The sequence below is a fragment of the Diceros bicornis genome, chromosome 17 (assembly GCF_020826845.1).
Source record: "Diceros bicornis minor isolate mBicDic1 chromosome 17, mDicBic1.mat.cur, whole genome shotgun sequence".
Classification (NCBI taxonomy): domain Eukaryota; kingdom Metazoa; phylum Chordata; class Mammalia; order Perissodactyla; family Rhinocerotidae; genus Diceros; species Diceros bicornis.
In genome coordinates this window covers 34169562-34192552 of record NC_080756.1, presented here as the reverse complement: position 1 = coordinate 34192552, position 22991 = coordinate 34169562, and positions in this window count along the sequence as shown.

Here is a 22991-nt window from a genome sequence, read left to right as displayed (position 1 = left end):
TTTTGCCTTTATCCTATTTCTTTTTCCCACTCTCGTGACTACAGTTTTGTCCTTGTCATCACTCTGGAGGGGTCTATTCTTGAAATCATCAATTCCAATAATTTGACCGTAACTTCTGTTCTTCCATTCTTCCTACTTACTTGTTGTCTTTGTGCCTACACTTCGACAGTACCTCTGTGTTTTTCACTCATCTACTTTCTCTCTCTTTCTTCAGACTTTCTCTTCTCTTCTTTCTCTGTCTAGCTAGATTCCAGAAGCCATCACCTCTATTAAATCCTTGCAATATCCTCAGTCATCCCTCTGCTTGTTCATTTAATCACTACCTGGCAAACCCAAGCCCTGGGTTAATTCAACTAGCTGCTTTTTCTTTTTGAATGTCATAAGCAACAGAAACTGAGCACAACCAAAACTGAGCTCATCAACCTCTCACCAACTCTAGCCCTCTGTGCGTGATCCTCATGGCATCCTCACGCCCAAGACCACTACCTGCTAAGCTGTCTCTCAGAAAGTAAAACATCACACTAGACTTGGCCACTCCTCGCCAACCCTCATTTCCAGCCCATCACCAGGCCTCGATGATTTAGCTCCAGTCCCCATTTCTTCATCACTTCCGCTTCTTTAGTCCAGTCTCTCTTAGTCTCCTAGACTTCTACAGCAGCCTCCGCATTGGTCTCCCTGCATTCACTATTAGCCTTGTCCAATTTATTCTGCACACAGAAGCCAGCATGAGATTGCTAAAACACAATTCTGATAAAATGACTCTTCTAATTAAGACCTTCAATGACTAACCATTGCTCTAATAAGAAAATTCAAGCTCACTAAAATGGCCACAAGATCATTCATGATCTGAGCCCGCCCCCTTCTGCTGCCTTGATTCTAAATGCACTGAGGTTCCTCCAAAGGCCTTGTTCTTTCTGGCTCCCGAAACTTTCTGTGTGTGCTCTGCTTAGACATCTAGTCTCTTGTTCTTTTTTCCTCCAATTGACTAACTTGTCTAGCTGCTGGCATTGATTTAGGTAACATTTAGGCCTCCCAAATATGAGAAGAGATCTTTCCTCTATTCTCACAGCTCTCTATACTTCCATTGTCATATCTTTTACCATTGTCTTGTGATGGAATTCCCTATTTATTTATCTGTGTCACCAATGCTCCATCCCAGTGAGACTATAATCCCTGAAAGAGCAGAAACCTTATCTGTGTGGTTCACTAATAAAACCCCAGACACTAGCATAGCAATAGAGCATTGTAGATACAATATATATTTATTGTGCTAGTGAATAATTCAATGGGTGTAGTCCATCCATTAATTTAGCCATTCATTCAAAAAACATGTAATGCCATTCATAGTTATAAGTACTAGAAATACAAAACATAATCATCTAGGACACATTGGAATATGTTTCTATAGTAAAGGTAATGTAATTATAATAAGAAACTTTTATCAAATACATCCTACATGCCAGTCACTGTTCCAAATGCTGTAGATATCTTGTTTAATCCTCATAACAATGTTACGAAATAGGTAATATTATCTCATATTACAAATACACAGACTGAAGAAAGGGGGGGGCTAAAAAACTTCTCTAAGTTTAGGAAGCAAGTGGCAGGGCCAGGATTGAACCTAAGTAGTCTGATTCAAGACTCTGTGAAATGCCAGTTCTTTATAGCAATTGTTGTATTGGGTTCTAGTTGCTTCTGTGTCTATGTTTATTTCTAGACCGTTAGTTCCAGAAGTGAAGAGACCTTATGGAGCTCACTTAGACAAGGGAGGTGTATTGTTGCCCTTGAGCTTTTCACAATCTCTGCGTGTGGGGGAAAGGGAGAGGATAGACGGGTACCCAAAAAATCACGATTGACGTAATTGGACTGTGAACAGAGCATTCTGAAAGTTCTAAGGAGGTCGTGATTCGCTCTGCCCTCAGAAGATGAGGATTCAGGCAAGCCTTTATGAAAATATTTATATTTAGCTGGGTTTTGAAGGAAAGAATAAACAAAGGCATAGAAGCAAGAGTGTGAATGACTTGGAGAAATAGTCACAATCCAGGCTAGTTGGAGCCTGGGCTGCTTGGAGTATTTTTATAAGCAAAGTGAGACAGCAAAGTAGGTTAAAGTTTTGTGTACTCTGTTAGAAAACTTCAATATTCTTCTGTGGTGGGGTGGTAGTGGTGAGAGTCCAGCCTAACTCTGACTCCACTTCTTCCTAGCTTTGAGACTTTAGGTAAGTCACCTAAGCTCTCTGCCTCAGTTTCCCCATTATAAAATAGGGCTAATAGTGGTATCTACTATACAAGGTTGTTGTTGTTATGATATTTAAATTAGTATCTATATAATATATATGCTAATATATATGCTAATATATAATATATGTTAATATATATGTAATTTTTGTGTGTGTGTGTATATATCTGTATCTGTCTATCTATATATGTCTATCTGGCATATAGTAAGCACTATTTACATGCTAGCTGGCTTATAAAAATACCCCAAACATTTTTTTAAATGAAATCTTATATGGAATCCGTACATAGAAAACAAATTTAAACAACAAACAAGTAAACAAGAGCTGCTCTGTTAAAAAGTTCCATAACCTTGAACTTTCCTTCAATTCGTTGAGTTGCCTCTGTGGCATTTCCTGGGAACCCTGCAACTTCAGGAGAAGAGTTTGAAATCCTCCATGGCGAACACTGGAAGGAAGCCCCTAACTCTGATAGGGAAAGAAAGGCTTTCTCCAGCCTACATCTCACGTCTGAAATCCAGACTCCAAGCTGTGGTATTTACTAGACCTATCTACAGAGATGTCTAATAGGCATCTCTGACGTGTCTAAATAAAACTCGTGGTTTCCTCCCCTTTGCCTCTGCAGTCAACAAAATCCATTTCTTTCTGCCTTTCCCTTGTAGTAAATCTCCCCATGATTCACTTGATTGTGAAGCCAAACCCTTGATTCCTTCTTGTCTCTCATCTCATACTTATTCTGACCTGCTTGAAAACCTCTCAACCTTATCCCACAGCATGTAGCATAAAATCCAGACTCCTTACTGTGAGCATTCAAAACTGTACGTGATTTGATCAGACCCTTGCCTTCTTCTCCAACCTTGTTTTGTCCCCTTCACTGGTTGCTTTTCTTCCTGGAACACGCCAACCTGCTTCCCTCCTCAGGGCTTTTACACTTAGTATTCCTTCCCCTCTATTTCAATCATTCCATTGCAACGGATGCATTCCTAACGTCAGCAGCTCCATCGCTGACCTGATGTTATAAGAACTATTCTGCCTTATATATTCATGACTGTTCTTTCAGCCAGCTCTTATCGCTTATAGATCCCCCAGTCACTTTGCTTTGCAGATTTAAGAATTTATTTCTCCCAAAGAAAGCCAGAAACCAGACCATGGAGGGTGTTTTTGTAATTCACTAGGGAATCTGGTCTTGATCCTGGAAACTATGAGGTTTTAAAGCAATAGTGAGCGGTCAGATTTGCATTTTAGATAGATTTCTATGGCACTCATATGGAGGCTAGTATCATCTCCATTTTACCAATGAGAAGTTTTAGCTCAAGAAGTTCAGTAAATACACAGATTGTAAGGGGAAGACGCCAGACTCGAATCCTGATTTTCTAACTTCAACCTCAGAATTGTTCCCCTGATTGAATGAAAGGGATGGATTTTCTTAGGCTAAATATCTGTTTATTTTTTCCTTTGAAATTGTTTACTAAAATGCTGACACTGTGCTTTGCTAGGTCCTGGGAATAAAGAAATAAAGAAGATCCAGTCCCTGCTCTTCAGAGCTCACTGTCTTCTTATGTACCGGCTTCAATTCTATTTCCAATAAGCCTCTATTTCTTTCCCCACTGAGATGATTTCTTCCCTTCTCGATTCTTCCCTGGTATGAAGGGAACACAGGGGCACAGTATCTTTCTGTAGCATTTGTATGAAATTGCCTATGTTTCAGGTTGAGAGAAGCTGACCATTCTTGCGGCAGCTAAATTGGGTTGGGAGACAAATAGGAATTTGACCAACAGCTACGCTTGACGTTGTTCCTACATCATGAACAAGTGTTCTAAGGATTCTGGTTACACAAACCATCACAAAGTTTCCAAGAGAAGAGAAACTGAACCAATGAAGCTGTGAACCTCACCCAAAAGGAGCATTTGTCCAGAACACTTAATGGCTTCTTTAATATTAAAAGAGAGGAAAAGAAAACATTTATGAATTCTCAGAGGTTTAAGCATACTTTCACTGTGTCCTCTCTGAAAATATTGCATTAACTCCAAGGGTCATAATAACATTTTTGGTTTGAGGACTATTTTGATTATAGGAAAGATGATCTTATACAGTGAACATTGTGGGATCATATAGCAGATGCATAATAAATCCAATGATGGAAAGTAATGATTAATTGTGCTAAACACTTAAATGAGGCTTTCAGCTTTCTCAAACCACATTCATTTTAACCTTGTAAGAACTCTGTGGTTAAATGGAGAGCAGATGCCCATGTGACAACGGAAGGAAATTAAGCACAGAAGGCTAAATAATTTGTTCAAAGTATTGATGGCTATACTGGGATTAAAAGCCAGGTCTCTGAACTGCCAGACTATACCTTTCCTATTAAATTACACTCCTGTGGTAGAGTCAACAAGAGCACAAGCTCAGAACTCAGACAGATCTAGGTGCAGACCCTCTTGTATACTCTTTCATTTGTACCTTTAATATTAGATGTCCCAGTAAAAAATAGGGCGTACACTGGGGCTTTTCCATATACTGTACCTAGGTTCACTCTTACTACCTTTTAATTCATATGAAATATAATTTTTCTTGATCTGGAATGTAAAGTCAGGAATCTTGTGTCAGAGTTTTAAGGTGATGTGAATTCAGCTTTTTTGATATGACCTTGAGCCCATGTGAAGAATGAAAGGACCAACCACGTGTATCTTTGAGCTATACTACAGTGGTAGGGAACACGTGTCCTAGAGTAAGAGAGTCTGAGTTCATGTCCTGACTCATTTTTCCTCTGCGTGAATTTGAGCAAGTTAATTAATATTTCCATACATCAGTTTCCACATGTGTAAAAATCGTAAGTTTGTACTGTATGAAATTGTAAGGATTAACTGAGAGAATACATAGAAAACACTTAGAAAAGTGCCTATCACACACGTGGTTCACAATAAATGGCAGCTATTATTATAAACGTTGTGATTATATTAATTGGAGTGGCTCTTTCCTTCATGTGTGACAAACTCACCTAACTCTAGTAACTGGCAGTTTTCTTTTGATTTTAATTATTTTTATTCTGTTTAATTAGTTCCCAAGTGAGGCCATATCATGGCAGTCAGTCCTGATATTCCATCTTCTATTCACCTATCTGTCCAACTGTCCCTTGCCTTATAGACGTAAGACAGCTGGCAATGGTAAAGACAGCCAACTTTGTTTTAATAAGTAATCTTCCCTTTTAAAATAAATCCAATCCTTGGATATTTACGCTTTTCTCTTTTACGAGAATAGATTATGCCAAGGCCATCTTGGAAAACATTTATGCGTGTTGAATTTTTCTTGATTCAATTTATTCAATAAACATTCATTGAGTACCTAGTGGTTCCTGCCCCCAAGAAATTTACAATCCAAGAGGGAGAAAGGCATATCAACAAATAATTCTAACACACACTTCTCTCTTAAAGCAGGCTTGGAGCTAAAGCCTTGCACGCGTGGTTTATTTGAGAATGTAAATCAAGAAGCAAGTGTGAGAGACAGGAGTCTGAACAGGGAAGGAGAAAAAAACAGTTGAAACGTGTTACAAACCTGGCCACTGCTTCACGCAACTGTTGCTTGATTTTATGGGACTATCTGAAGAAATCTATGAAATATATCTCAGAGCTATCTGCCCAGGAGACAAAAGAAGGATGCATTTATCCATTAGCTCCTATATTCCACTCGTCAATTGTGGCCTCTCCAACCTAACTCTCCTGCACTTTCTAATTGCGTACTGTGGGTGTTGAACTAATACCCACAGACATCTCATACTCTGGCATCAGAGAAACCATGGGCAGAAAGCAAGAGGCACCTATCATGAGGTCCACGATGAGGCTCTGCCAAGTTTCGACTTTATGAAGCTTGTCAAATTCTGAGCAGATCTGATTGCCGCTACAATGGCTGGTGTAAAATGTGAGGCTTAGACTATACTAAATTGTGCACAAGAGTTGTCTGATACAATCCACCTCTTGCCATCCCTCCGATCTGCACAAGCTCTCCATTAAATCCAGTATGTCACAGGGGCTGCTTCAAAGGGGTGGCCAACTACAGCATCTGCAAAAACTTAACGCAAGGGGATTAGGTGAAAAAATCTGAGATCCTTGTTGTTGCTACTGGCCCCAAGGCCGTAAATAATATTCATTGTCTCCCCCCTCCACTCTCCGTTTAGATTTTTCTCACTTTTGTCAGCACTCTAACTTATCTCTACTTCCTGGAGAAGTGATGGGGATCATCGTCCCTGAGACATCTAAGCCCTTAGTTGTCTTTCTCTTGTCAGGAAGTGACTGCTGTAATTGCCCATTCATTATTAATACTGGGCATGGAAACAGTAAGAGATGTACCCAGCGAGTTCCCTGAGTTTGACGTCCTCTTCTCTACCTTCATTGTATAGAAACATCCCTGGATCTCTCTAGAAATCAGGCTGATCACTCCCATCTTTTTAGTCACTTGTTCTTTGCCTGCTGGTCTGACATCATGCAGAAGCAAAGGAATGCTTACTCTGTCCTCTGGTAAAAGCCTTTCTCCCTAGGGAACTAGGGCCTCTGATCTAGCAGAAGTTAAGGTTGTGAAGATAACACAAATTCCATAAGTGGTATTTGACGGTGATGGCTACAGGGGCCAATCCCTCTCCCATCCCTTGGATGTTTGACCCATATAGTCTACCTATTGAAGATATAGCCCCATATACTTACTGTTGATTCAACACACGTACTGTATCCTAGAGGACAGCACCTCAACCCAAAACCCTACCACTTGACCAGAATTAGCCCCAAGCTCGCAACTTCATTGAGCATTAACTGGACATTCCACCATTCTTTTTGTTTTTTTTTGACTATCTAACTCCTTTGTTTTATTCTGTTTTATTTTTTTTGTTGGTTTGTTTGTTTATTGTGGTAACATTGGTTTATAACATTGTATAAATTTCAGGTGTACATCATTATACTTCTATGTCTGCATGGATTACATCGTGTTCTCATGTTCACCACCCAAATATTGATTACAATCCATCACCATACACATGTGCCTAATTATCCCTTTTGCCCTCCCCCACTCTGGTAACCACGAATCCAATCTCTGTCTCTATATGTTTGTTTGTTGTTGTTATTATCTACTACTTAATGAGTGAGATCAGACGGTATTTGACCTTCTCCCTCTGACTTATTTCACTTAGCATAATACCCTCAATGTCCATCCATGTTGTCACAAGTGGCTGGATTTCATCATTTCTTACGGCTGAGTAGTATTCCATTGTGTATATATACGACATCTTCTTTATCCATTTGTCCCTTGATGGGCGCTTAGGTTCCTTCCAAGTCTTGGCTATTGTGAACAACGCTGCAATGAACACAGGGGTGCATGTATCTTTACGCATTGGTGTTTTGACGTTCTTTGAATAAATACCCAGCAGTGGAATAGCTGGATCGTATGGTAGTTCTATCCTTAAATTTTTGAGGCATCTCCATACTGATTTCCATAGTGGCTGCACCAGTTTGCACTCCCACCAGCACTGTATGAGAGTTCCTTTCTCTCCACATCCTCTCCAACACTTGTTGTTTCCTGTCTTGTTAATTATAGCCATTCTGACGGGCATGAGGTGATATCTCATTATAGTTTTGATTTGCATTTCCCTGATAGTTAATGATGTTGAACATCTTTTCATGTGTCTGTTGGCCATCTGTATATCTTCTTTGGAGAAATGTCTGTTCAGATCTTTTGCCCATTTTTTAATTGGGTTGTTAGTTTTTTTGTTGTTGAGATGTATGTGTTCTTTATATATTTTGGAGATTAAGCCCTTATCAGATGTATGGTTTGCAAATATCTTCTCCCAATTGTTAGGTTGTCTTTTCGTTTTGTTAATGGTTTCCTTTGCTGTGCAGAAGCTTTTTAGTTTGACGTAGTCCCATTTGTTTATTTTTTCTATTGTTTCTCTTGCCTGGTCAGACATGTTGCTTGAAAATATGTTGCTAAGACAGATGTCGAAGAGTCTATTGCTTATGTTTTCTTCTAGAAGTTTCACAGTTTCAGGTCTTACATTCAAGTCCTTAATCCATTTTGAGTTAATTTTTGTGTATGGTGTAATGTAATGATCTACTTTCATTTTTTTCCATCAACTATCCAGTTTTCCAAACACCATTTGTTGAAGAGACTTTCCTTTCTCCATTGTATGCTCTTGGCTCCTTTGTCAAAAATTAGCTGTCCAGAGATGTGTGGGTTTATTTCTGGGCTTTCGAGTCTATTCCATTGATCTGTGTGTCTGTTTTTGTGCCAGTACCATGCTGTTTTGGCTACTATAGCTTTGTAGTATATTTTGAAATCAGGGAGTGTGATACCTCCGGCTTTGTTCTTTTTTCTCAGGATTCCTTTAGCTACTTGGGGTCTTTGTTGTTCCATATACATTTTAGGATTCTTTGTTCTATTTCTGTGAAAAATGTTGTTGGAACTTTGATAGGGATTGCATTGAATCTATAGATTGCTTTAGGAAATCTGGACATCTTAACTATGTTAATTCTTCCAATCCAAGAGCATGGAATATCTTTCCATTTCTTTGTGTCTTCTTCAATTTCTTTCAGCAATGTTTTACGGTTTTGGTGTACAGCTCTTTCACCTCTTTGGTTAAGTTTAATCCTAGGTATTTTATTCTTTTTGTTGCAATTGTAAATGGGATTGTATTCTTAGTGTTTGTTGCTTTGTTTTTAGTGTGTGGAAATGCAACTGATTTTTGTATGTTGATTTTGTATCCTGCAACTTTACTGTATTCACTTATTACTTCTAAAAGTTTTTTGGTGGATTCTTTAGGGCTTTCTATATATAAAATCATGTCATCTGCAAATAGTGAGAGTTTCACTTCTTCCTTTCCAATTTGGATTCCTTTTATTTCTTTTTCTTGCCTGATTGCTCTGGCTAGGACTTCCAGTACTATGTTAAATAGGAGTGGTGAGAGTGGGCATCCTTGTCTGGTTCCTGTTCCTAGAGGGATAGCTTTCAGTTTTTCACCATTGAGGATGATGTTATCTGTGGGTTTGTCATATATGGTCTTTATTATGTTGAGGTACTTTCCTTCTATACCCATTTTATTCAGAGTTTTTATCATAAATGGATGCTGTATCTTGTCAAATGCTTTCTCTGCATCTATTGAGATGATCATGTCATTTTTATTCTTCATTTTATTGATGTGGTGTATCATGTTGATTGATTTGCAAATGTTGAACCATCCCTGCATCCCTGGAATAAATCCCACCTGATCGTGGTGTATAATCTTTTTAATGTATTGTTGTATGTGATTTGCTAGTATTTTGTTGAGGATTTTTGCATCGATGTTCATCAGTGATATTGGCCTGTAATTTTCTTTTTTTGTGTTGTCCTTGTCTGGTTTGGTATCAGGGTAATGTTGGCTTCGTAGGATGAGTTAGGGAGCTTCCCCCTTCCTCAATTTTTTGGAAGAGTTTGACAAGGATAGGCATTAAGTCTTCTTTGAATGTTTGGTAGAATTCACCAGGGAGGCCACCTGGTCCTGGACTTTTATTTTTGGGGAGGTTTGTGATTATTGTTTCGATCTCCTTCCTGGTGATTGGTCTATTCAAATTCTCTATTTTTTCTTGATACAGTGTTGGAAGGTTGTATGATTCTAAGAATTTATCCATTTCTTCCACATTGTCGAATTTGTTGGCATATAGCTTTTCATAGTGTTCTCTTATAATCTTTTGTATTTCTGAGGCATCTGTTGTAGTTTCTCCTCTTTCATTTCTGATTTTACTTATTTGAGCCTTCTCTCTTTTTTTCTTGGTGATCTCTCTTTTTTTCTTGGTGAGTCTAGCTAAAGGTTTGTCAATTTTGTTTATCTTTTCAAAGAACCTGCTCTTGGTTTTATTAAATTTTTCTTTTATTTTTAGACTCTATTTCATTTATTTCTGCTCTGATTTTTATTATTTCTCTTTTTCTACTGATTTGGGGTTTTGTTTGTTCTTCTTTTTCCAGTTCCTTTAAGTGCATTGTTAGATTGTTTATTTGAGATTTTTCTTGTTTATTGAGATAGGCCTGTATCACTATAAACTTCCCTCTTAGAACTGCTTTTGCTGTATCCCATAAATTCTGGCATGTTTTATTTTCATCTTCATTTGTCTCCAGGTATTTTTTGATTTCTCCTTTGATTTCTTCGTTGACCCAATCGTTGTTCAGTAGCATTTCGTTTAATCTCCACATATTTGTGGCTTTTATGATTTTCTTCCTATAGTTGATTTCTTGTTTCACACCGCTGTGGTCAGAAAAGATGCTTTGTATTATTTCAATCTTCTTAAATTTATGGAGACTTGTTTTGTGGCCTAATATGTGATCAATCCTGGAGAATATTCCATGTGCATTTGGAAAGAATGTGTATTCTTCGGTTTTGGGATGGAATGTTCTGTTTATATCTACTAGGTCCATCTGTTCTAGTGTGTCATTTAAGGCCAATGTTTCCTTATTGATCTTCTGTTTGGATGATCTATCCATTGGTGTAAGTGGAGTGTTAAAGTCCCCTACTATTATTGTGTTACTGTCTATTTCTCTTTTTCTGTCTGTTAATAATTGCTTTAAATAATTGCTTTATATCTTTAGTTGCTCCTACTTTGGGTGCATAGATATTTACAAGTGTTATATCTTCTTGTTGGATTGTTCCCTTGATCATTATGTAATGCCTTTCTTTGTCTCTTTTTACAGTTTTTGTTTTAAAGTCTATTTTGTCAGATATGAGTATTGCTACCCCAGCTTTCTTTTCATTGTCATTTGCGTGGAGTATCTTTTTCCAACCCTTCACTTTCAGTTTGTGAGTGTTTTTAGGTCTGAAGTGTGTCTCTTGTATGCAGCATATATATGGGTCTTGTTTTTTTATCCTGTCAGCCACCCTATGCCTTTTAATTGGAGCATTTAGTCCATTGGCGTTTAAAGTAGCTATTGATAAGTATGTACTTACTGCCATTTTTTAACTCTTTTTTCTCAGTGTTTTAGTAGTCCTTCTCTGTTCCTTTCTTCTCTTGCTCTCTTCCCTTGTGGGTTGATGGCTTTCTTTAGTATTATGTTTGGATTCCTTTCTCTTAGTTTTTTGGGTATTTATTGTAGGTTTCTGTTTTGTGATTACCATGGGGTCCATATACATTAACCTATGTATATAGGAATCTATATTAATTTGATGGTCTTTAGTTTGACCTTTGTCTGAAAGCTCTACTTTATAACTCTCCTACTCCCACATTTTATGTTTTTGATATCATATCTAACGTCTTTTTTGTGCATTTGCATCCATTATCCTACATCATGGAAACAGATACTTTTTCCTATTTGTGGTCTCCTCTTTTCCCTTTAAATAAGTCCCTTTAACATTTCTTGTAGCACTGGTTTCTTGGTGACAAACTCCTTTAATTTTTTCTTGTCTAGGAAACTCTTTATCTCTCCTTCCATTTTGAACGATAACCTTGCTGGATAGAATATTCTTGGCTACAGGTTTTTTCCTTTTAGCACTTTAAATATATCATGCCATCCTCTTCTAGCCTGTAAGGTTTCTGCTGAGAAGTCAGCTGATAGCCTTATGGGGCTTCCTTTGTATGTAACTTGTCTTTCTCTTGCGGCTTTTAGGATTCTCTCTTTATCTTTAATTCTGGACATTTTAATTATGATGTGTCTTGGTGTGGGCCTCTTTGAGTTTATCTTGTTTGGTGCTCTCTGTGATTCCTGTACCTGGATGTCTGTTTCCTTCCTTAGCTTAGGGAAGTTTTCATTTATTATTTCTTCGAATAGATTGTCTGCCCCTTTGTCTCACTCTTCTCCTTCTGGGAAACCTATAACATGGATGTTAGTGTGCTTCATGTTTCCCAGAGGTCCCTTAGACTGTCCTCACTCTTTTTAATTCTTTTTTCTTTTACTTGTTCAGCTTGGGTGATTTCTTCTAGTCTTTCGTCCAGCTCGCAGATCCATTCTTTTGTATCCTCTACTCTGCTTTTGAGTCCCTCTAGCAAATTTTTCATTTCCAGTATTGTATTCTTCATTTCTGATTGGTTCTTTTTTATATCTTCCATTTCTTTGTTGACATTCTCACTGAGTTCATCTATTCTTCTCCCCAGATCAGTGAGCATCCTTAACACTCTTTGTTTGAACGCTCTGTAGGGTAGGTTGCTCATTTCTGATTCATTTAGTTCCTTTTCTGGGGTTTTGTCCTGTTCCCTTACTTGGAATGTATTCTTTTGCCTCCTCACTTTGCCTCTTCCCTGTGGTGGCATCTATGTATTAGGTAGGTCAGCTATGTGTCTTGCTCTTGGAGAGGTGCCCTTATATAAGTGATGCCTTATCTGACTCAGCAGTGTGCTTCCCTCAGTTGTGAATGTTCCAAGAGTGACTCCTATGCGGGCTATTTGTGTCCTTCTGTTGTGGCCTGGTTGCTCTCCCTGTAGGTGCCCAGGGAGGCTGAGCTATTCCCCTGGCCAGCTGTTGTAATGCTCAGCTGTTTGTAGTTGTTTTGAGCCCTTCAGTCTCTTATTGGGTGCAGGGAGCCCCAGCACAGTTGGCTGCAAGTTCTAATACCACATTTGTGTTGCAGTATTTATCTTTTACGTGAGTAGGCCCCCAGTGTGGCAGGTTGTTAGTCTCAGGGACTTACAACTGCTATAAGCCTCCAGCCTTTAGGTCTCTTGTCAGCTCTCTGAGGATAGCAGCTGGGTGGGGCTGGCCTCAGGCACGGGAGCACCCAATTGTTTCAGGCTTTGGAAGGTGGGGCAAACTCCCTATGTGGGTCTTTGAGAAGCACAAATCTTCTGCAGCTGATGAGCCCCACCACCCACAGGTCCACACACACAGTCAACGCAGTCCTCCCCTGTGTGTGCACCCCAACCTCCTGAAGTGGACACAATCTATCCCCAGCAGGAGCCTCACACACTCCACCACTGCCCCACACTCTCCACCCTCTCCTTGGACCACTCGCCAATCTGAGGAGAATCCAGGCAGCTCTCTTAGCAGGCCCACAAGTTGCCCGCAGGCTTGTTGTTAGGTGGGGCCAGTCCCTAAGGTGGGCTGCCTGCCCTGGCTGAGCTGGATTAAATCAGTGCTCTAGTGGGTGGGGCCAACCCTGGGCTAGCAGGCCCCAGGGAGAACTCCAATGGCGTCTGCCAGTGTCTGTGTCAGCACGCCCACACCAGGCCACAACAATGGCTGCCGCCAATGTCCCAGTCCCTGGAGAGGTCTCACCTCTCACCAAGATGCTCTCAGAGCCTATCAGGCGAGTCTCTTTTCACCAAAGCACTGTGCACCTTTCTTTCTGCTTATTTTAGGGCGTTTTCTGAAATGGGTGAATTTGTGTGTGGACCCTTTACGAGCCGATATTAATTTCTTTGTGAACCAGCTTTTCTGGGGGTACTCCCCAATGTTTTAGTAGCAGGTAAAGTTAGATATTATGCCACTTGTCTCGATTGTGCTGGGTCCACAAAATGCCCACAGCGGGGGCGCTCCCGGCTCAGGGCCCCGCGCCTCCAGGGTGGCTGCGGACCTTTGGCTACTCCTTGGAGGCCGTGAAGCTGGCGGCTTGTGAAGGCAGCATTTTTCCTCTCCAGAAGGGAGTTTCTGCCTCTTCCACCTCAATTAGGATTGTCCTTTGTTGCAGGAGTCCCTCTTATCCAGTTTTCAGTTCTCTCTCAGGGGTAATTTTTCCAAGAGTGGTTGTAAACAGGCTGTGTCTGCGGGAGGAGGTGAGTTCAGAGTCTGCCTACGCCACCATCTTGACTTCTCTCTCCCCCACTCCTTTGTTTTCCCACCATTTTAATGTCATCTGCTTCGGGATGGTGAGGTATATAGTAAGATGAATAAAGTCTGTTGCCATGCACACAATGTTGTAGCTCTTCTATTATAAAACAAGGCACTTTGTCTGAAACAACATGTGTGGAGTATCATGGTGACAGATGACTTATTCTACAAGCTCTCAAATGGTGGTGCTGGCCAAAGCACTACAAGTAGAGAAGGCAAACCTAAATAATAGAATAGACACTTTCGTTAAGGATAAATCACTGCCTTTTTTAGGGTAGAAGGGATCTGATATAATCAACTTACTTTCTAGGAGAATGTTTGTTGTACCACGTTAAGAGCCCAGCGTTGGCCTCTCTGCTGGCAGGTTGGACATTCAGCCATGGCGATAGCTAAATCAGCCTTAATTATGGGGATCCCGTGCTTTAGACTCATGTTATAACCCCCATCACTGCAAACGTAGACTACTTTTATGGGTCCCTTGTGCAAACAATGGGGTGCCTGAGGCTAGAGACTGGCTGACCTCTACTGTATTAGTCTGCCTGACTGTCGATTGCCTTCTCAGTAGTGGCTGCTCTCTGTGTGCATTAATGATAATACAAAATCCTCACACTTTGTACTCATTCCCCCCAAAATCTATTTTCATGCTGCTTTCCCAGATCTCCTTGTCCTGCATCTTGCTCCTTCCAAGCTACTTGCCACTGGCCAGCATTCTATTTGCATCTTTACCATGAGCTACTTCTCTCACCACACAAAGGGGATGCCAAGAGCACCACTCAAAGATTTTCCCCATTTGGTGGATGTCCGCCACCACTGTCTTTCAGGGCATCCCTGAGAGGAGCTATAGTTCTGCAGCATTCATATTACAACTAGAATAATTTTATAACCCACCTGTGAACTAGTCCCAAGCATCTCCTCTTCCATCAGTTGGCCTTAGCAAACCTGCCATGAGGCACACTGTGTGTTGAGGAAGAAGTGTTTGTTCAATAAAGGTAGATGTCATGGGAGTCTGGGATATGAGTTCAAAGAATTTATTTGTGTTTTCTGAACCTGCCCAGGCCCAATCTCAGATAGGCACAATGCATGCCTGCTGTGCCCATCCAATCTTGTTATTTCATGGGTCTGATACTATCTAGCTCATGATGGGCAGCTTGGGTTCATAGTAACTTCCTAGGTGCCCCATGACCTAACACTCAGTCCTTTCTAGGGTCCAGTATGACACCAGGGTCTGCTTCTTAAATGATGAGTTCCCTGCCAGAGAAAGCATTGCCTTCCTCCAGATGCCTGGAGGCTTATCCCACAGTGGGATAAGCTGTGTCTCTTCCTGGAGCTTGCCAAAGACCCCACATTCTAATCCACCAGGCGACATTGTATTAGTTATCTAATTGCTGCATATTGCTGCACAACAAAATAACCCAAAACTTAGTGGCTGCATTTATTTTACCTTCTAACTACTATTTATTTTAAATCAAATGTTCCTGCCTCCAAAGAGGTACATTAGCTGACAACTATTGCTAGAAGCAAGAGTAGTCTTGATAGTGCCCTCTCGCTCACCCATTCTCATGAATATGGGATGGGATTTGAAAGGTGAAGACATGGGACTCTCTCATCCACTAGGTAGTAAGTCATTTGTCACTCTGTAGCAAAGTTTAGTCAGATGGGGTGTGGTAGCTTCACTTTTCCTTATAGGTATGATGTGCTCCTTCTTTAATACAATGCAACAGGTTGGATGTTTGTCCCTTCTGTGAGATTTTCATCTCTGCAAAAATGGCTGCTAATTGTAGTTCTTGTATTAACTCAAATATATTTTCCATTCAGCCCATTCAGCTATATCCAGAGCCAGAGAATCCATTCATGGAAAACTAATACTGAGTAACAGTCTTAACAATGGCTTCCCAAGTTGCTGCTTACACCCATCAATAAACTTGTTCAATTTCTTAACTGTATATCCTCTAGTTTACATGTCCTTTTGTCCTACAACGTTTCCCATATGTATCATGCTTTTTGTAATTAGAGGTCAAACTGGAGTAGCTTTCCTCTCAATTATTATATCTGCTCACATTCCCTTGGTTGGAGCTTCATTTGCTGGCCAAAGTGTAAAAAACTTAATCGTGGGTGCCTCTTGACTAGCAGCAACAAAGGGATTAACAAAACTCTTTGCCACTTTGCTGTCAATCTACATATCCCTCTTAGTCCATTTTTCTGTTCCCCTATATGCCATCTCTAAATGCCTTTGATAAATTTTCACCATCACAGAGCACAAAGTTTTTACCATTTCAAATCAAGCATGACTTAGTAACCATTTCTGGCATGAAAATTCCATTTTCATCTCTCTTCTCATCTGTATTCGTCTGCTCAGGCTGCTAGAACAAAATACCACACTGAGTGGCTTAAACAGCAGTAATTTATTTCTCACAGTTCTGAAGATTGGGAAGTCCAAGATCAAGGTGCCAGTAGATCCAGTGTCTGGTGAGAGCCCACTTTCCTGGCTGTAGATGGCTGCCTTCTCGCTATGTCTCACATGGCCCTTCGTCAGTGTGCATACATGGAGAGAGAGAGCTCTGGTCTCCCTTCTTCTTTTAAGGTCACTAATCCCATCATGAGGGCCCCACTCTCACGACCTCATTAAACCTAATTACCTCCCAAAGCTTCAACCTCCAAATATCATCACATTGGTAATTAAGGTTTCTACATACAGATCTGGGGGGACACGAGTATTTAGTCCATAATGTCATCTTTCTTCTTTTTCCCCCAAAAGAGTATTAGTCACTTCTCCATAAAGTGAGAAAGGGATCTTTTCAATAACTCTACTTCTGATACCAGCATCACTAATTGATGCTCATGGGGTCTTTTTTAGTAAATTATTCATGTAAGCGCATTCCAGCCACGTGACCAGCCTCGAACATGGAAACCTCCCAGGTTCTACCAAAACCAGCTGCGAAGTCACATTGGTCAATCCAATTATTATTACTATACAATGCTGACAGGTGATTACATCTGGTCCCTGAACAACTCAGACTCATGGCTGCAAAATATAACTTAGCTCAGGACATTCTGTAGCTTTGGTCAAGGATCAGTACCATGCTTCAGGCAACTCTGGAGATAAGCACGCAATCAACGACCACACAATCCAGTCTGGCTGAGATTAACCCAGGCTATACAATAGGAGTCAGCAAACTTTTTCTGTAAGGGACCAGATGGTAAATATTTTAGGCTTTGCTAACCATATGATCTCTGTTGCAAGTACTAAACTCTGCTGTCATAGCATAAAAACAGCCACCAACAATGCATAAATCAATGTGCATGGCTGTGTTTCAGTAAAACTTTATGTACCAAATTAGGCAGTGGATCAGATATGGCCCACAGTTTACAGTAAGCTGACCCTGCTACACCCCATCACTTCTCCTTTTATCTGTACCTCTTCGGAATCCAACACAGGTGAGCATCTTGGTAATTGTAATGCTACAACTTGCTGGCAGTTATAACCATCCTAGAGATTATCACCTCTCCTCTTATCACCAGAAATGGCATCCTTACAGCTCCTGACTGGTGAGTGAACCAGTTCTGCAATCCAATTCTGAGAAGTGGCTCTCAAGGACCACTTCTATGCCAACTGTCTTAGTTTGTATTCCTTAAATGCAGAGGTTGAGACAAGGACTTGGGCGAGGATATTTTATTTGGGAAATGATCTCAGGACACAGGAGAGTGAGACAAGGAAGGAAGATAAGAAAATATAAGGGAGAGAGCATAGGTGGAAGATGGCGGCATAAGCAGACTCTGAACTCACCTCCTCCCGTGGACACAGCCAATTTACAACTACTCATGGAAAAATTGCCCCTGATGGAGAACTGAAAGCTGGATAGGAGGAATTCCTGCAACAAACGACAATCCTGACTGAGGTGGAAGAGGCAGAAATTCCCTTCTGGAGAGAAAAAACGCTGCTTCACGGACACCCGAGAGTGGCCCACAGGTACACAGCCCTCCCTGGAGGAACAGGGCCCTAAGCTGGGAGCGCCCCCACTGTGGGCATTTTGTGGACCCAGCACAATCGAGACAAGTGGCATAATATCTGACTTTGCCTGCTACTAAAACATTGGGGAGTACCCCCAGAAAAGCTGGTTCACAAAGAAATTAAAACTGGCTCATACAGGGCCCACGCGCAAACTCACCCGATTCAGAAAGCAACCTAAAATCAGCAGAAAGATAGGTGTACAGTGCTTTGGTGAAAAGAAACTCACCTGATAGGCTCTGAGTGCATCTCAGTGAGAGGTGAGACCTCTCCAGAGACTGGGACATTGGTGACGGCCATTGTTGTGGCCTGGTGTGGGCATGCTGACACAGACGCCATTGGAGTTCTCCCTGGGGCCTGCTAGCCCAGGTCTGACCCACACACTAGAGCACCGATTGAATCCAGCTCAGCCAGGGCAGGCAGCCCACCCTAGAGACTGGCCCCACCCAACAACAAGCTCTCAGGCAACTTGTGGGCCTGCACATATTGGTGACTGAATTCTCTGCAGCCTGACAACTGAGCCAACTTCAGTGGGGCAGGGCCTGCACAACGAGCTGGTGGACAGTGTGGGGCCGTGGTGGAGTGTGTGGGGCTCCCACCGTGGAGAGACTGGGTCCACTTCAGGAGGTCGGGGCACACACACAAGGCAGGACCGTGTTGACTGTGTGTGTGGACCTATGGGTGGCAGGGCTTATGAGCTGCAGAAGACTTGTGCCTCTCAGAGACCCACATAGGGGGTTTGCCCCACCTTCCAAAGCCTGAAACAATTGGGTGCTCCTGTGTCTGAGGCCAGCCCAACCCAGCTGCAATCCTCAGAGAGCTAAGACACCTAAAGGCTGGAGGCTTATAGCAGTGGTAAGCCCCTGAGACTAGTAACCTGCCATTCTGGGGGCCTACTCACATAGAAGAAATACTGAAAAACAAATGTGGTATTAGAACTCGCAGCCAACTGTGCTGGGGCTTCCCACACCCAATAAAGAGACTGAAGGGCCCACAATAACTACCAACAGCTGAGCATTACAAGAGCTGGCCAGGAGCATAACTCACCCTCCCGGGTAATTACAGGGATATCAAACAGGCCACAGCAGAAGGACACACATAGCCCTCATAGGGCTGACTCCTGGAACATTGAGAACTGAGGGAAGCACACTGCAGACCTTCTAAGGCATCACTTACATAAGGTCATCTATCCAAGAACAGGAGACGTAGCTGACCTACCTAATATGGAGACACAAGCACAGGGAACGAGGCAAAATGAAGAGGCAAAGGGATACATTCCAAGTAAGGGAACAGGACAAAACCCCAGAAAAGGAACCAAGTCAAACAGAAATGAGCAACCTACCCAACAGAGAGTTCAAACAAAGAGTGTTAAGGATGCTCACTGATCTGGGGAGAAGAATAGATGATCTCAGTGAGAATGTCAAGAAAGAAATGGAAGATATAAAAAAGAACCCATCAGAAATGAAGAATACAATACTGGAAAGGAAAAATTCACTAAAGGGACTCAAAAGCAGAGTAGAGGATACATAAGAATGGATCTGCGAGCTCAACGAAAGACTAGAAGAAATTACCCAAGCTGAACAAGTAAAACAGAAAAGAATTCAAAAGAGTGAGGACAGTCTAAGCGACCTCTGGGACAACATCAAGCACACTAACATCCGTGTTATAGGTGTCCCAGAAGGAAAAGAGTGAGACAAAGGGGCAGACAATCTATTCGAAGAAATAATAGATGAAAACTTCCCTAAGCTAAGGAAGGAAACAGACATCCAGGTACAGGAATCACAGAGAGCACCAAACAAGATAAACTCAAAGAGGCCCACACCAAGACACATTATAATTAAAACGTCCAGAATTAAAGAGAGAGAGAGAATCCTAAAAGCCGCAAGAGAAAGACAAGTTACATACAAAGGAAACCCCATAAGGCTATCATCTGATTTCTCAGCAGAAAACTTACAGGCTAGAATAGAGTGGCACGATATATTTAAAGTGCTAAAAGGAAAAAACTTACAACCAAGAATACTCTACCTGGCAAGGTTATCATTCAAAATGGAAGGAGAGATCAAAAATTTCCCAGACAAGAAAAAATTAAAGGAGTTTGTCACCAAGAAACCAGTGCTACAAGAAATGTTAAAGGGACAGATTTAAGGGGAAAAGAGAAGATCACAAATAGGAAAAATTATCTATTTCCATGATAAGAGGGTAATGGATACAAATGCACAGAAAAGAGGTTAGATATGATATCAAAAACATTAAATGATGGAGGCGGGGAGTTAAAGAGTAGAGCTTTCAGGCAGAGGTCAAACTAAAGAGACTATCAATTGTATATAGAAGGAGAAAGGAACAGAGAAGGACTACTAAAACACTGAGGAAAAAAAAAGTTAAAAAATGGCAGTAAGTACATACTTATCAATAGCTACTTTAAACGTCAATGGACTAAATCCTCCAATTAAAAGGCATAGGGTGGCTGATGGGATAAAACAACAAGACCCATATATATGCTGCATGCAAGAGACACACTTCAGACTTAAAAACACTCACAAACTGACAGGGAATTGATGGAAAAAGATACTCCACCAAAATGGCAATGAAAAGAAAGCTGGGGTAGGAATACACATATCAGACAAAATACATTTTAAACAAAAACAAAGAAGGGCATTACATAATGATCAAGGGAACAATCCAACAAGAGGATATAACACTTGTAAATATCTACACATGCAATGTAGGTGCACCTAAATATATAAAGCAATTATTAACAGACATAAAAAGAGAAATAGACCATAACACAATAATAGTAGGAGAATTTAATACTCCACTTACACCAACGGATAGATAATCCAAACAGAAGATCAATAAGGAAACACTGGCCTTAAATGACACACTAGAACAGATGGACCTAGTAGATAACAGAGCATTCCATCCAGAAACCAAAGAATACATGTTCTTTTCTATTGCACGTGGGACATTCTCCAGGATTGATCACATATTAGGCCACAAAACATGTCTCTATAATTTAAGAAGATTGAAATAATACCAAGCATCTTTTCTGACCACAATGGTATGAAACTAGAAATCAACTATAGGAAGAAAATCAGAAAAGTCACAAATATGTGGAGATTAAACAAAATGCTTCTGAACAACGATTGGGTCAACGAAGAAATCAAAGGAGAAATCAAAAAATGACTGGAGACAAATGAATATGAAAATACGACATGCCAGAATTTATGGGATACAGCGAAAGCGGGTCTGAGAGGGATGTTTATAGCAATACAGGCCTATCTCAACAAACAACAAAAATCTCAATTAAAAATCTAACAATGCACCTAAAGGAACTGGAAAAAGAAGAACAAACAAAACCCAAAATCAGTAGAAGAAGAGAAATAATAAAAAATCAGAGCAGAAATAAATGAAATAGAGACTAAAAAACAATAGAAAAAGTTAATAAAACCAAGAGCTGGTGCTTTGAAAAGATAAATAAAATTGACAAACCTTTAGCTAGACTCACTAAGAAAAAAAGAGAGAAGGCACAAATAAGTAAAATCAGAAATGAAAGAGGAGAAATTACAACAGACACCTCAGAAATACAAAAGATTATAAGAGAATATTATGAAAAGCTATATGCCAACAATTCGACAATCTGGAAGAAATTCTTAGAATCATACAACCTTCCAAAACTGGATCAAGAAGAAATAGAGAATTTGAATAGACCAATCACAAGGAAGGAGATTGAAACAGTAATCAAAAACCTCCCCAAAAATAAAAGTCCACAATCAGACGGCTTCCCTGGTGAAGTCTACCAAACATTCATAGAAGATTTAATACCTATCCTTCTCAAACACTTCCAAAAAATTGAGGAGTAGGGGAGGCTCCCTAGCTCATTCTATGAAGCCAACATTACCCTGATACCAAAACCAGACAAGGACAACACAAACAAAGAAAATTACAGGCCAATATCACTGAGGAACATCGATGCAAAAATACTCAACAAAATATTAACAAGTCACAGACAACAATACATTAAAAAGATTATACACCACGATCAGGTGGGATTTATTCCAGGGATGTAGGGTTGGTTCAACATTCGCAAATCAATCAACTTGATACACCACATCAATAAAATGAAGAATAAAGATCACATGATCATCTCAATAGATGCAGAGAAAGCATTTGACAAGATACAGCATCCATTTATGATAAAAACTCTGATTAAATGGGTATAGAAGGAAAGTACCTCAACATAATAAAGACCATATATGACAAACCCACAGATAATATGATCCTCAATGGTGAAAAACTGAAAGCTATCCCTCTAAGAGCAGGAATCAGACAAGGATGCCCACTCATACCACTCCTATTTAACATAGTACTGGAAGTCCTAGCCAGAGCAATCAGGCAAGAAAAAGAAATAAAAAGGATCCAAATTGGAAAGGAAGAAGTGAAACTCTCACTATTTGCAGATGACATGATTATATATACAGAAAACCCTAAAGAATCCACCAAAAAACTTTTAGAAGTAATAAGCGAATACAGTAAAGTTGTAGGATACAAAATCAACATACAAAAATCAGTTTCTATACACTAACAACGAAGTAGCAGAGAGAGAAATTAAGAATACAATCCCATTTACATTTGCAACAAAAAGAACAAAATACCTAGGAATAAACTTAACCAAAGAGGTGAAAGATCTGTACACCGAAAACTATAAAACATTGCTGAAAGAAATTGAAGAAGACACAAAGAAATGGAAAGATATTCCGTGCTCTTGGATTGGAAGAATTAACATAGTTAAGATGTCCATACTTCCTAAAGCAATCTATAGATTCAGTGCAATCTCTTTCAAATTTCCAACAACATTTTTCACAGAAATAGAACAAAGAATCCTAAAATTTATATGGAACAACAAAAGACCCCAAATAGCTAAAGAACCCCTGAGAAAAAAGAACAAAGCTGGAGGTATCACACTCCCTGATTTCAAAATATACTACAAAG